Source organism: Akebia trifoliata, chromosome 3 (genome assembly GCF_017979445.1).
Source record: "Akebia trifoliata isolate Shusen 1 chromosome 3, ASM1797944v1, whole genome shotgun sequence".
Lineage (NCBI taxonomy): Eukaryota > Viridiplantae > Streptophyta > Magnoliopsida > Ranunculales > Lardizabalaceae > Akebia > Akebia trifoliata.
In genome coordinates, this window is record NC_141377.1 from 33,655,282 (window position 1) to 33,666,812 (window position 11,531).

The 11,531-nt window shown below is 36.7% G+C and overlaps 1 non-coding gene across 1 annotated transcript; it reads right to left on the reverse strand.

The window, feature by feature from the left end:
• Positions 1–385: 385 nt before the first annotated feature.
• On the reverse strand, positions 386–492 carry LOC147406487 (small nucleolar RNA R71). The gene has a single exon (XR_015177168.1). It is a non-coding gene; the product is annotated as a small nucleolar RNA R71 (small nucleolar RNA).
• Between the last annotated feature and the right edge of the window lie 11,039 nt (positions 493–11,531).

Consider the following 11,531-nt stretch of genomic DNA (forward strand, 5'->3'; position numbering starts at 1 on the left):
AACTAATGGTAATGAAGGTCCTAAATCTATGCGGGACTATGCTGTTCCATTAATGGATGGGATTCACACTAGTATTCTTCGTCCAACGATACAAGCCAACAATTTTGAACTCAAGCCGGCTACTATTCAGATGGTACAAGTATCTCAGTTTGGGGGTTCACATGTTGAAGATCCCAATGCACATTTAGCTAATTTTCTAGAGATATGTGCCACGTTTAAGTATAACGGTGTTGATGATGATGCTATTCAGTTACGACTATTTCCATTCTCATTGAGGGACATGGCGAAGAATTGGTTGAACTCATTGCCAAGGGAATCTATTACCACTTGGGATGACTTGGCGAAAAAGTTCCTTGCTAAATATTTTCCACCGTCAAAAACTGCAAAGTTGAGGAATGATATCACTACTTTTGTGCAGTTAGACAGTGAGTCTCTCTATGAAGCCTGGGAGAGGTACAAAGATTTACTTCGGAGATGTCCTCATCATGCTCTACCGGAATGGTTGATCATCCAAATTTTCTACAATGGGTTGGTTGGATCTATTAGAACGATTGTTGATGCTGCAGCATGTGGATCTCTTATGGCGAAGACATTTGAGGATGGGTATAATTTATTGGAGGAGATGGCCTCTAACAATTTCCAACAGCATACAGAGAGGATGAATCCAAGAAGAACAGCAGGAGTGCATGAATTAGATATTCTTACGGCTTTGACTGCTCAAGTGGCATCGTTATCTAAGAAATTTGATTCATTTGGAGTTCATGCCATTCAAACTCCTACCATTACATGTGAGATTTGTGGAGACAATCATTCAGGAGATATGTGCCCTAATAACCCAGAGTCTCTAAATTTTGTTGGTAGTAGTGTAGACACCCCATTTTTGCATCCGCCTGATTAATCAACTCGTCAACCCGATTGCAATGATTCCCAATGATGGATGTGTATTCCAATGCTTTATTTTGTTACCAGATATGTTTCAGAAATCCGGATGAGGTATCTCGAACTGACAAAACCTTAGAAATTACGCTACGCTAGGAAAATACGACCCCAGAAACATAGAAATCATCATCTTGCAGACCAGAAGAAACTTCACGATAAAAATCACTAAAAATTACCAAATTACCAAAATATCCCTAACCTCAAAACAACCCTAGAGCCTACGTTACGCTTAGGAAAACTCTCTCGAACACATAAAATAACAAATCGGAACCAAATAAATCATTTCACACAATTTAACAGAATTTGACAAAATTACGAAAATGCCCCTCATAAAGTTCACAACCATTTCACACAAAAAAACTTCATAAATAACAAAAACTAATTTTCCATTGAATTCCTTACGAAAAATCGATTCTAAAACATCCTGGAACATTAAAAACCGACTTGAAACATGAAAAGTCCTCTCCGGGGGCAAAACGGTAATTTCACAATTTTCATAATTAAAAATTTCGAAATTAATAAATAAATATTAAATAATTAAAGTGAAACATTAATGAAATTAATTTAAAATTTTGAACCTAAAAAATCGATCAATCGGGTTCTTAGGCAAAATTGTTGAGGGTTCGTGAGATATTTCTTTAAGAACCCCTCAATTTGGGGGTCCAAAGAATTAAAGAAATAATGAAAGGGGCCTTCTCCAAAAATTAAAAGTAAATCAAGCAAGACTAAAGTCAAGATATTGAAAGTCAATCAATTAAGACTAAAGTCAAAACATTAAAAATCAATCAAATAAGACCAAAAGTCATAATAGAGATCTAATTAAATAATAACTCTATCTAATAGAGTTCTAACTTAAAAACAATTCTACCTAAAACAATTTTAATTAAAACATAATTCTACCTAAAACAATTTTAATTAAAACACAATTCTATCTAAAATAAGTCTAACTAAAACACAACTCTAATTAAAAGATCTCTAATTAAACACTAACTCTATCCAAATCAACCCCTAAAAACATCTATAAATAGAGGTGCTCACACCCTATTTTCGGATCAAATCATAAACCCTAAGAGAAGTAGGTCTAGAAGCTCCCCTAGCCCCTATAAACCCTAGTTTTGGAGCCCCAACTCCTTAGCTAACATCCCTCCTTCAATTTTAGTCTAGAAAACACCCAAAAGCCTTCTAAAAACATCCCCAAATCCGCAACGAACTTGAAGAGTTCAGATTCAAAAACAAGGAGATACCTTGCCTCGGAGATCCGAAGTCAAATCCGGAAGCAGAACGTAGCAAGGGAGCACGGTACAAGGAGTTCTTTTTGTCAGATCTGAGGGAACCAAGTCCTTGCCATCGGAAAGGTAAACCTTTTATTTTTATTTATTTTCTTATCTAGGTTTTAGCAATGTAATTTACTTGGGAATTTAGTAGAGACCGGCTTCGTCCGGGCGGGGTTGGTGCCTAACACCTTCCAACCCCGTAACTTGATCCCCGAATTCAGTTTTTTTGATTTTAGATTAGTTTTTATCCGTTTAGAGTCATTGATCGGTTCCTAGACCGTAATAACTAGGTGGCGACTCCCAAACCTCAAGGGTCAAAAGTGGATCCGCGCACCCCGCGGATCGAGGGCGCTTTCAGTGGCGACTCCAATGGGGACTATTGGGGATCAAATTTGAAAAACCCCAAGTATGGGCATTGCCAAGATGACCTAGTTTTTTTTATATTTAGTTGGATTTATTTTATTTATTTTTTCTCTTTATTTATTTTTTTATCTTGATTGTAGATGATTTTGGGTATTGCATTTTTTTCCAATTAAGGATCACTTTTTGATGACCCCTAAATAATGAAAGATTCAAATTGATGGAATGATGAAGGTTGGACAGAAATATTAAAACATTTTTAGAGAATATTCTAGCGAGAATTAAGTCTGGGAGCCTCTTAATAAAATATAGATCTCGTCGAGTAGATTAATTTAGAATCTGAGTTCACTCAATTTCGTTATCGGAAGCCTTAGATATCATCGATGCAAGTTCAATCTGTAAATCTGAAATTATTTCTGAATGAAAGTTGGGACAGCACCGTTAAAACTTTTTTACAGAATATTCTAGTGAGAACTAAGTCTGGGAACCTATTAATAAAACGTAGATCTCGTCGAGTAGATTAATTTAGAATCTGAGTTCACTCAATTTCGTTATCGGAAGCCTTAGATATCATCGATGCAAGTTCAATTTGTAAATCTGGAATTATTTCTGAATGAAAGTTGGGACAGCAACGTTAAAACTTTTTTATAGAATATTCTAGTAAGAATTAAGTCTGGGAACCTATTAATAAAATGTAGATCTCGTCGAGTAGATTAATTTAGAATCTGAGTTCACTCAATTTCGTTACGGATCGGAAGCCTTAGATATCATCGATGCAACTTCAATCTGTAAATCTGGAATTATTTCTGAATGAAAGTTGGGACAGCAACGTTAAAAAATTTTTACAGAACATTCCGGTGAGAATTAAGTCTAGGCATCTTTAATAAAATGTAGATCTCATCGAGTAGATTAATTTAGAACTTGAGTTCACTCGATTTCGTTATCGGGAGCCTTAGATATCATCGATGCAAGTTCAGATTGTATTTTCCAAATTTACAGAAAATCTGAATTTATCTAATGTTGGCACAATTAATGTTCTTGAGAGTGAACTCATCTCAACCATTGTCATTCTATCATCAATGTAACACCTATTGGAATCTCGATTTATTTTGGATCACCCAAAAGTGATCATTGATTGGACCTTAAAAATTATAAAAATTATGCCTATTGCAATGTTTGTTTGATCATTATCATATGCCATATTTATTGATGATCTTGTTTGAAATACATGATTGATGTTGATCGTAATGTTAATGTGCTTATGTGATGGGAATAATGTGATCTTAATTGAATATTCATATGATTTGAATGATTTTGATTTTGATTAAATGTATGATTGGTTTAATTGGATCCATGGGCCCATTTGTTTGAAAAAGGTCCCGGGCACACCCCACCCTGTTTTGCACACACCACATGCACGTTTACTGTTTTACTCACTTACACGTCCCATTTAGCCAACGTGGCACTAGTGCGTGGCCCGGTCTCTTCGGAGATGCGACGTCATTCATGAAATCCACAACTCCAGTCACGTACCTTAGGGTATATCAAACTGGGGGCATCAATACCATCTGATCAGGTGATTCTGAGAAGTATGTTGATGCACCCAGGCTGGAGCGACCTGAGCCTTTGACCTATTGTAAGCCACACAATCACATGTCCCGATTGCCAACGTAGTACTAGTACGTGGTCGGTCCCCTCGTGGGATGCCAAACCATTTATGAAAGCTACAACTCTTGACTCGTACCCGTAGGTATAAAAGATAGTCTAAGTATATCAATTGTACTTCTTGGTCAAAACCGGTGCCTAAGCAAGATCTTGCCCCGCTGTACCCTACTGTACGAGGGGGATAGACTACGTCTATTCTAGACGAGAGGTATTTAAGTGGGCCCTTGCTCAGCATTGTGCGCCACCTCTCAACTGGAGATCGAACTGGCTATTTTTGACTTCAGAGAAGTGAATTGAGATTTTAGATTATCACCTATACGGTATATCAAACTACGTCACCACGTATCGAAAGGTATATAGGTGTGCTTGGGCAAGGGTGGCTAGATAAAAATGCATTGCACGTAGTAAACCTAGAGTCTAGAAGCCTTCCTATAGGTCACGACCCGAATTGACTATGGGTGTTCCTGGGTTGCTTTATTCAATCCAACCAACAGGTAGGTGGGCAGACCGATCCAGAATAATCAAACAAAACCCGCAATATCGGTCCTACTCAATCGGTGAAATGTACTGATTAATTTGAACCATTTAAACCAGTTGACCCAATGGACAAATGGATCAAACTGATCAATACCAAATCAGTTGGACTAATTGGTTTCACTTTTAAAGATCCAGACCACTTTATCTAGAAAGATTCGATCTTAAGATCAAATTAATTTATCTGATCAAAGGTTCAATCCCAATTAGGGGTAGACCCGCATCTAACCTTTCTCACTTTCTTGGTCATTATAGACTTATGGTGCATTTGGATTTGATATTTTCCACCGAACTTGGGCTATTCTATATCGAAACTTTAATCATGTGGATAAGAGTCAAACCTTCAGAATCGATGGTTAATCTTAGGTGTCCCTAAACGTTCTAAACCCTCATCTGTGTCATTTTGGGTCATTCAAAATAATCGTCTAGTCCAAGTACCAATGTCAAGTTTAAGTAGTCCATCCACCCAGAAGGACCTTCTCTCTTTGTAGATAATTGTCCCTGAGTTTTCTTTGAGTTTCAATCCAGTTCTTGTCAGTCTTTAGATCCAGTTAGTTGTCTCAGTTACGTTAACCTTTCTTCAACTTTCAAATTTTGTCAGTCTATGTTTTTTCAATTCCAATAAAATATAAAAGCTTATGATTATCATGCGTGCAATAATGATGTGAACATAAAATCTAACATGAGAAATGACTTAAAGCTCACTAATCAAATTTGATAAATATTGGAATTAAAGAGTACACTCAAGAAGTGTAAATTGGTGATACATTATCCTCAGGAGAACATGAGAGCATAGTAAACTTACTTGAGAAATTCAACAATATTTCTTGCATAGTCTCATAGATGGATCGCATAAAAAATATAGATCAAGACATAAGTCAAGCGTGAACTTCAAAGTCGAAGATTATTGGTCAAAAATGATATAGCTGAAGGCATCGACAAAGACACTAAGACTTACAAGTGGATCTACCAGGTTTCTCACTCAAAAGAGGAGAATTTTCATCCATAAGAGAATAAAAGAGTTTCTCGAAATTTAGAGTTAGAAAACTCAATCATACTCGATTTCACAAAAGAAGACTGAAGAATATTCATTCTCAAAAGAAGACCTTGCTCGACAGAGCAATTCAGATATCGAATTCCTGAAACTTTGACCAAGTCAAGCAGTATTCACCAAAGGAGGCCTCCTTTGGTCGAATTATTTTCCTATCTTACCCCAAAAAAGAAAAAAAAAAAATCTTCTTTAGCCCCTCGCAGCCTTTTAAAAGAAAATATAAAAGCAGTAGCCTCTTTCTTTTTAAACCATACCGACCAACCTTGGGAGGGAATCTTAGTATGAACTACGTTTTGACCTGATCCCAAAAGGAAAAGAAAAATATTTGGGGTACGTAGGCAACCTGAGAAGTTACTTCAGGCCCGGTCATTAAAAGAAAAATGTATTCTCTTAAGGAAAGTGTTATCCAAAAGAGAAATCTACTATTGAAATGTTCAAAAGAAAAGAATGCCAAACTAAGGGCATTAGAAAAAAGAATCAGAAGAATTGATACAAAGAAAAGAATGCCAAACTAGGGGTATTTACAAAAAAAATCAAAAATAATTGACAGAAAAAAAGAGAATATCAAACTAGGGGCATTTTGGGAAGTTGAGCCTTATATCTTTTCTTTCTAAATCATATCCTAAGCCCACCTATTAAGTCCTCCTGAATGCTAATTGACTCGTTTAAGGTGCAGGGAACTGAGAAGTTGTCGAGTGGGTTATACAAGATCATCAAGAAAAAAAAAAAAGAGGCGGTTTAGGCAAAATTTAGGGCATAACCATAAAAAAGAAAGCCTGCTAGGTTGAAAACCTGAAAAGGCGACCTAGGCAAAAATCAAGGCATCATCAGAAAAAGAAAAACAAAGCCCGCTAGATTGAAAACCTAAAGAGGCGATCTAGGCAAAAATTAGGGCATCATCAAATGGGAGGAAATGTCCCGTCAAGAAGAAAAATTCAGAAGAAGGCTTGTGCAGAAACTGCAGAACCATTCAAGCCACGATATTTGTCTTTTAACCAAGAGCTCACATCCGACAAAGACAATATTGAAGTCGAAAAAAATCAGAAGTCATCTTGAACATTGTAGGTTCTTCAAAAGTATGTTACTTGTTCAAGTGTTCGCTAATGGAAGATGTAGAATCATCAACCACTTTGAAGAGGAGATCTTTTATTCTAATATTTATCAAGATTTTTTAAATCCAGCTTAAGCATTTTTCAAAAGAAATTCGAAAGAAAATGATCAATTCTTTATTGCACATATGATAATCTTAAGAGTCTTAAATTTAAGAGAATGTCAGTTCTTCTATCTATCATACATCAGAGTCCATATTTTTTCAAGCGTAATCCATTCCATCAGTCTCGTAGTCAAGTCCCAATTAAAGCCAACCTTGAAACTAGGGGCATTTTTGAAGGTCATTTAATTTTAAATTTTTGTTCTTAATCACATGATAAAAAGAAAATCATACAAAAGCTTAAAAGTCCGGCGAAACCCAATGATAATTACGAATCCAGATGCATGATAAGCCAATAAAGGCCTGATCTTTCAAACTTTGAGCTCGATTTTGAATCATATAATCAATTAATAGGATTGTTTAAGTTCCTATAAATCTAAGCCCGAGAAACGTGGCTTAGTAAGTTCGAGTCCGAGAAACGAGACTCCAACTTTTTGAATCATAGAATGAATGGGCTTGTTGAAGTGCCTATAAACCTAAGTTCGAGTCCGAGAAACAGAGACTCCAACTTGTTGAATCATAGAATGAATAGGCTTTTTGAAGTGCCTACAAACCTAAGTTCGAGTCCGAGAAACGAGACTCCAACTTGTTGAATCATAGAATGAATAGGCTTTTTGAAGTGCCTACAAACCTAAGTTCGAGTCCGAGAAACGAGACTCCAACTTTTTGAATCATAGAATGAATAGGCTTTTTGAAGTGCCTACAAACCTAAGTTCGAGTCCAAGAAACGAGACTCCAACTTTTTGAATCATAGAATGAATAGGCTTTTTGAAGTGCCTACAAACCTAAGTTCGAGTCCGAGAAACGAGACTCCAATTTTTTGAATCATAGAATGTATAGGCTTTTTGAAGTGCCTACAAACCTAAGTTCGAGTCCGAGAAACGAGACTCCAACTTTTTGAATAATATATAGGCTTTTTGAAGTGCCTATAACCTAAGTTCGAGTCCGAGAAATGAGACTCCAACGTTTTGAATCATAGGCTTTTTGAAGTGCCTATTAACCTTAGTTCGAGTCCGAGAAACGAGACTTCAATTTTAATAGGATTGTTTAAGTTCCTGCAAACCTTAGCCAGAGTCCGAGAAACGAGACTCCAGCTTTGTTTGAATCATATTGAATTAATAGGATTGTTTAAGTTCCTTAGCCTGAGAAGCTTGGCTACAATAGGCTCTAGTCCGATAAATGAGACTCAAACTTTTTCGAACTCTAAAAAGAATTTCAAATAGGATTTAACGAAGTTCCTACAATGTTATAACTCCAATTACCTTGTTAAACCTTGCTATGATTGTTTTCGTTGCATAAGTGCATCTCAATTTTGAATCATTATTGTCAGTGAGAGAAGATCTCTAGGACCTGGCACATTTTTACTTAGTTTCACACAGCATCACATCACACCATGCACACACGTGCACTTTTGCATCAGTCAGGGAGAATCTTCTAAAATTCGAGGATCTGACATCGTCAGTGAGAGTTCAAGCTCGAGACCTGACAACCTTTTAGTTCGGGAAGAGTTTTACGCTCAAGGATCCGAACACCCTGACGAATTGCTAAATCAGGCTGCAAAATGAATTGTCACTAGCTTTGGCATTCATATATCGCACTATCTACCAAAATAGATTTGCTATCTAGTTTGCTTCAACCCTCTGCCAAAGAGGGGCATCTGTAGACACCCCATTTTTGCATCCGCCTGATTAATCAACTCGTCAACCCGATTGCAATGATTCCCAATGATGGATGTGTATTCCAATGCTTTATTTTGTTACCAGATATGTTTCAGAAATCCGGATGAGGTATCTCGAACTGACAAACCTTAGAAATTACGCTACGCTAGGAAAATACGACCCCAGAAACATAGAAATCATCATCTTGCAGACCAGAAAGAAACTTCACGATAAAAATCACTAAAAATTACCAAATTACCAAAATATCCCTGACCTCAAAACAACCCTAGAGCCTACGTTACGCTTAGGAAAACTCTCTCGAACACATAAAATAACAATCGGAACCAAATAAATCATTTCACCAATTTTAACAGAATTTGACAAAATTACGAAAATGCCCCTCGTAAAGTTCACAACCATTTCACACAAAAAACTTCATAAATAACAAAAACTAATATTTCCATTGAATTCCTTACGAAAAATCGATTCTAAAACATCCTGGAACATAAAAACCGACTTGAAACATGAAAAGTCCTCTCCGGGGGCAAAACGGTAATTTCACAATTTTCATAATTAAAAATTTCGAAATTAATAAATAATATTAAATAATTAAAGTGAAAACATTAATGAAATTAATTTAAAATTTTGAACCTAAAAAATCGATCAATTGGGTTCTTAGGCAAAATTGTTGAGGGTTCGTGAGATATTTCTTTAAGAACCCCTCAATTTGGGGGTCCAAAGAATTAAAGAAATAATGAAAGGGGCCTTCTCCAAAAATTAAAAGTAAATCAAGCAAGACTAAAGTCAAGATATTGAAAGTCAATCAATTAAGACTAAAGTCAAAACATTAAAAAAATCACAAATAAGACCAAAAGTCATAATAGAGATCTAATTAAATAATAATCTATCTAATAGAGTTCTAACTTAAAACAATTCTACCTAAAACAATTTTAATTAAACATAATTCTACCTAAAACAATTTTAATTAAAACACAATTCTATCTAAAATAAGTCTAACTAAAACACAACTCTAATTAAAAGATCTCTAATTAAACACTAACTCTATCCAAATCAACCCCTAAAAACATCTATAAATAGAGGTGCTCACACCCTATTTTCGGATCAAATCATAAACCCTAAGAGAAGTAGGTCTAGAAGCTCCCCTAGCCCCTATAAACCCTAGTTTGGGAGCCCCAACTCCTTAGCTAACATCCCTCCTTCCTTCAATTTTAGTCTAGAAAACACCCAAAAGCCTTCTAAAAACATCCCCAAATCCGCAACGAACTTGAAGAGTTCAGATTCAAAAAACAAGGAGATACCTTGCCTCGGAGATCCGAAGTCAAATCCGGAAGCAGAACGTAGCAAGGGAGCACGGTACAAGGAGTTCTTTTTGTCAGATCTGAGGGAACCAAGTCCTTGCCATCGGAAAGGTAAACCTTTTATTTTATTTATTTTCTTATCTAGGTTTTAGCAATGTAATTTACTTGGGAATTTAGTAGAGACCGGCTTCGTCCGGGCGGGGTTGGTGCCTAACACCTTCCAACCCCGTAACTTGATCCCCGAATTCAGTTTTTTTTGATTTTAGATTAGTTTTTATATCCGTTTAGAGTCATTGATCGGTTCCTAGACCGTAATAACTAGGTGGCGACTCCCAAACCAAGGGTCAAAAGCGGATCCGCGCACCCCGCGGATCGAGGGCGCTTTCAAGTAGGCAAAATAATCCATACTCCAATTATAACAATCCTGAATGGAAAAATCATCCGAACTTCTCTTGGAGTAACAATAACCAAGTTGGAGCTTCTTCATCTGCAAAGCCCATGTTTCAACCGAGTTATCACCCTCAAGCTTTCCCTAGAGAAAAGAAGCCTTCTTTGGAAGATCTAGTACATCAGATGGGAGCCAACACTAATCAGTTCATGACAAACACTAATCAATTTATGACAGAGACTAGAACTCAACTCCAAAGCCAAGCAGCTTCTATTCGGAATATAGAAATTCAGTTGGGTCAGCTTGCTTCAACAATTAATAGCCGTCCTCAAGGAACCTTGCCTAGCAATACAGAGACTAATCCAAAAAGATGGTAAGGAGCAGCACTGCAATGCTATCACATTGAGGAGTGGAAAAGAGTTGAATGATGTTGTCAAGGAACCAAAGGAACCGGATGTTTTAGTGGCAGATGAAACAATTTCTAAAGAGAAGGGTGAGCAAGAGGAAGAAACTACACAAACAGGAGCATAACACGCCGGGCTTAGAAAATATTACTCCTTACAACCCACCCCCACCATTTCCTCAACGTTTCAAGAAATAAAAACATGATGAGCAGTTTGCAAAGTTTCTAAATATCTTCAAGAAGTTGCATATTAATATCCCATTCGCTGAAGCTTTAGAGCAAATGCCAAGTTATGCCAAGTTTTTGAAAGATATCTTGACTAAAAAGAGGCGATTGAGTGAATTTGAAACAGTGGGTTTGACTGAAGAGTGCAGTGCTATCATTCAAAGAAACTTCCAACTCCCGCAAAGCTTAAGGATCCAGGGAGCTTCACTATACCATGCACAATAGGTAACCACTTCTCTGGTAGAGCTTTGTGTGATTTGGGGGCTAGTATTAATCTAATGCCGCTGTCTATATTTCGAAAATTGGGATTGGGAGAAGCTTGGCCTACTACTGTGACACTCCAGTTAGCGGATAGATTACTAAAGTATCCAAGGGGAAAAATTGAAGATGTGCTTGTTAAGGTTGACAAATTTATATTCCCTGTGGATTTTATTGTTCTTGATATGGAGGAGGATAAGGATGTTCCAATCATTCTTGGCAGACCATTCTTAGTCATAGGCAGATC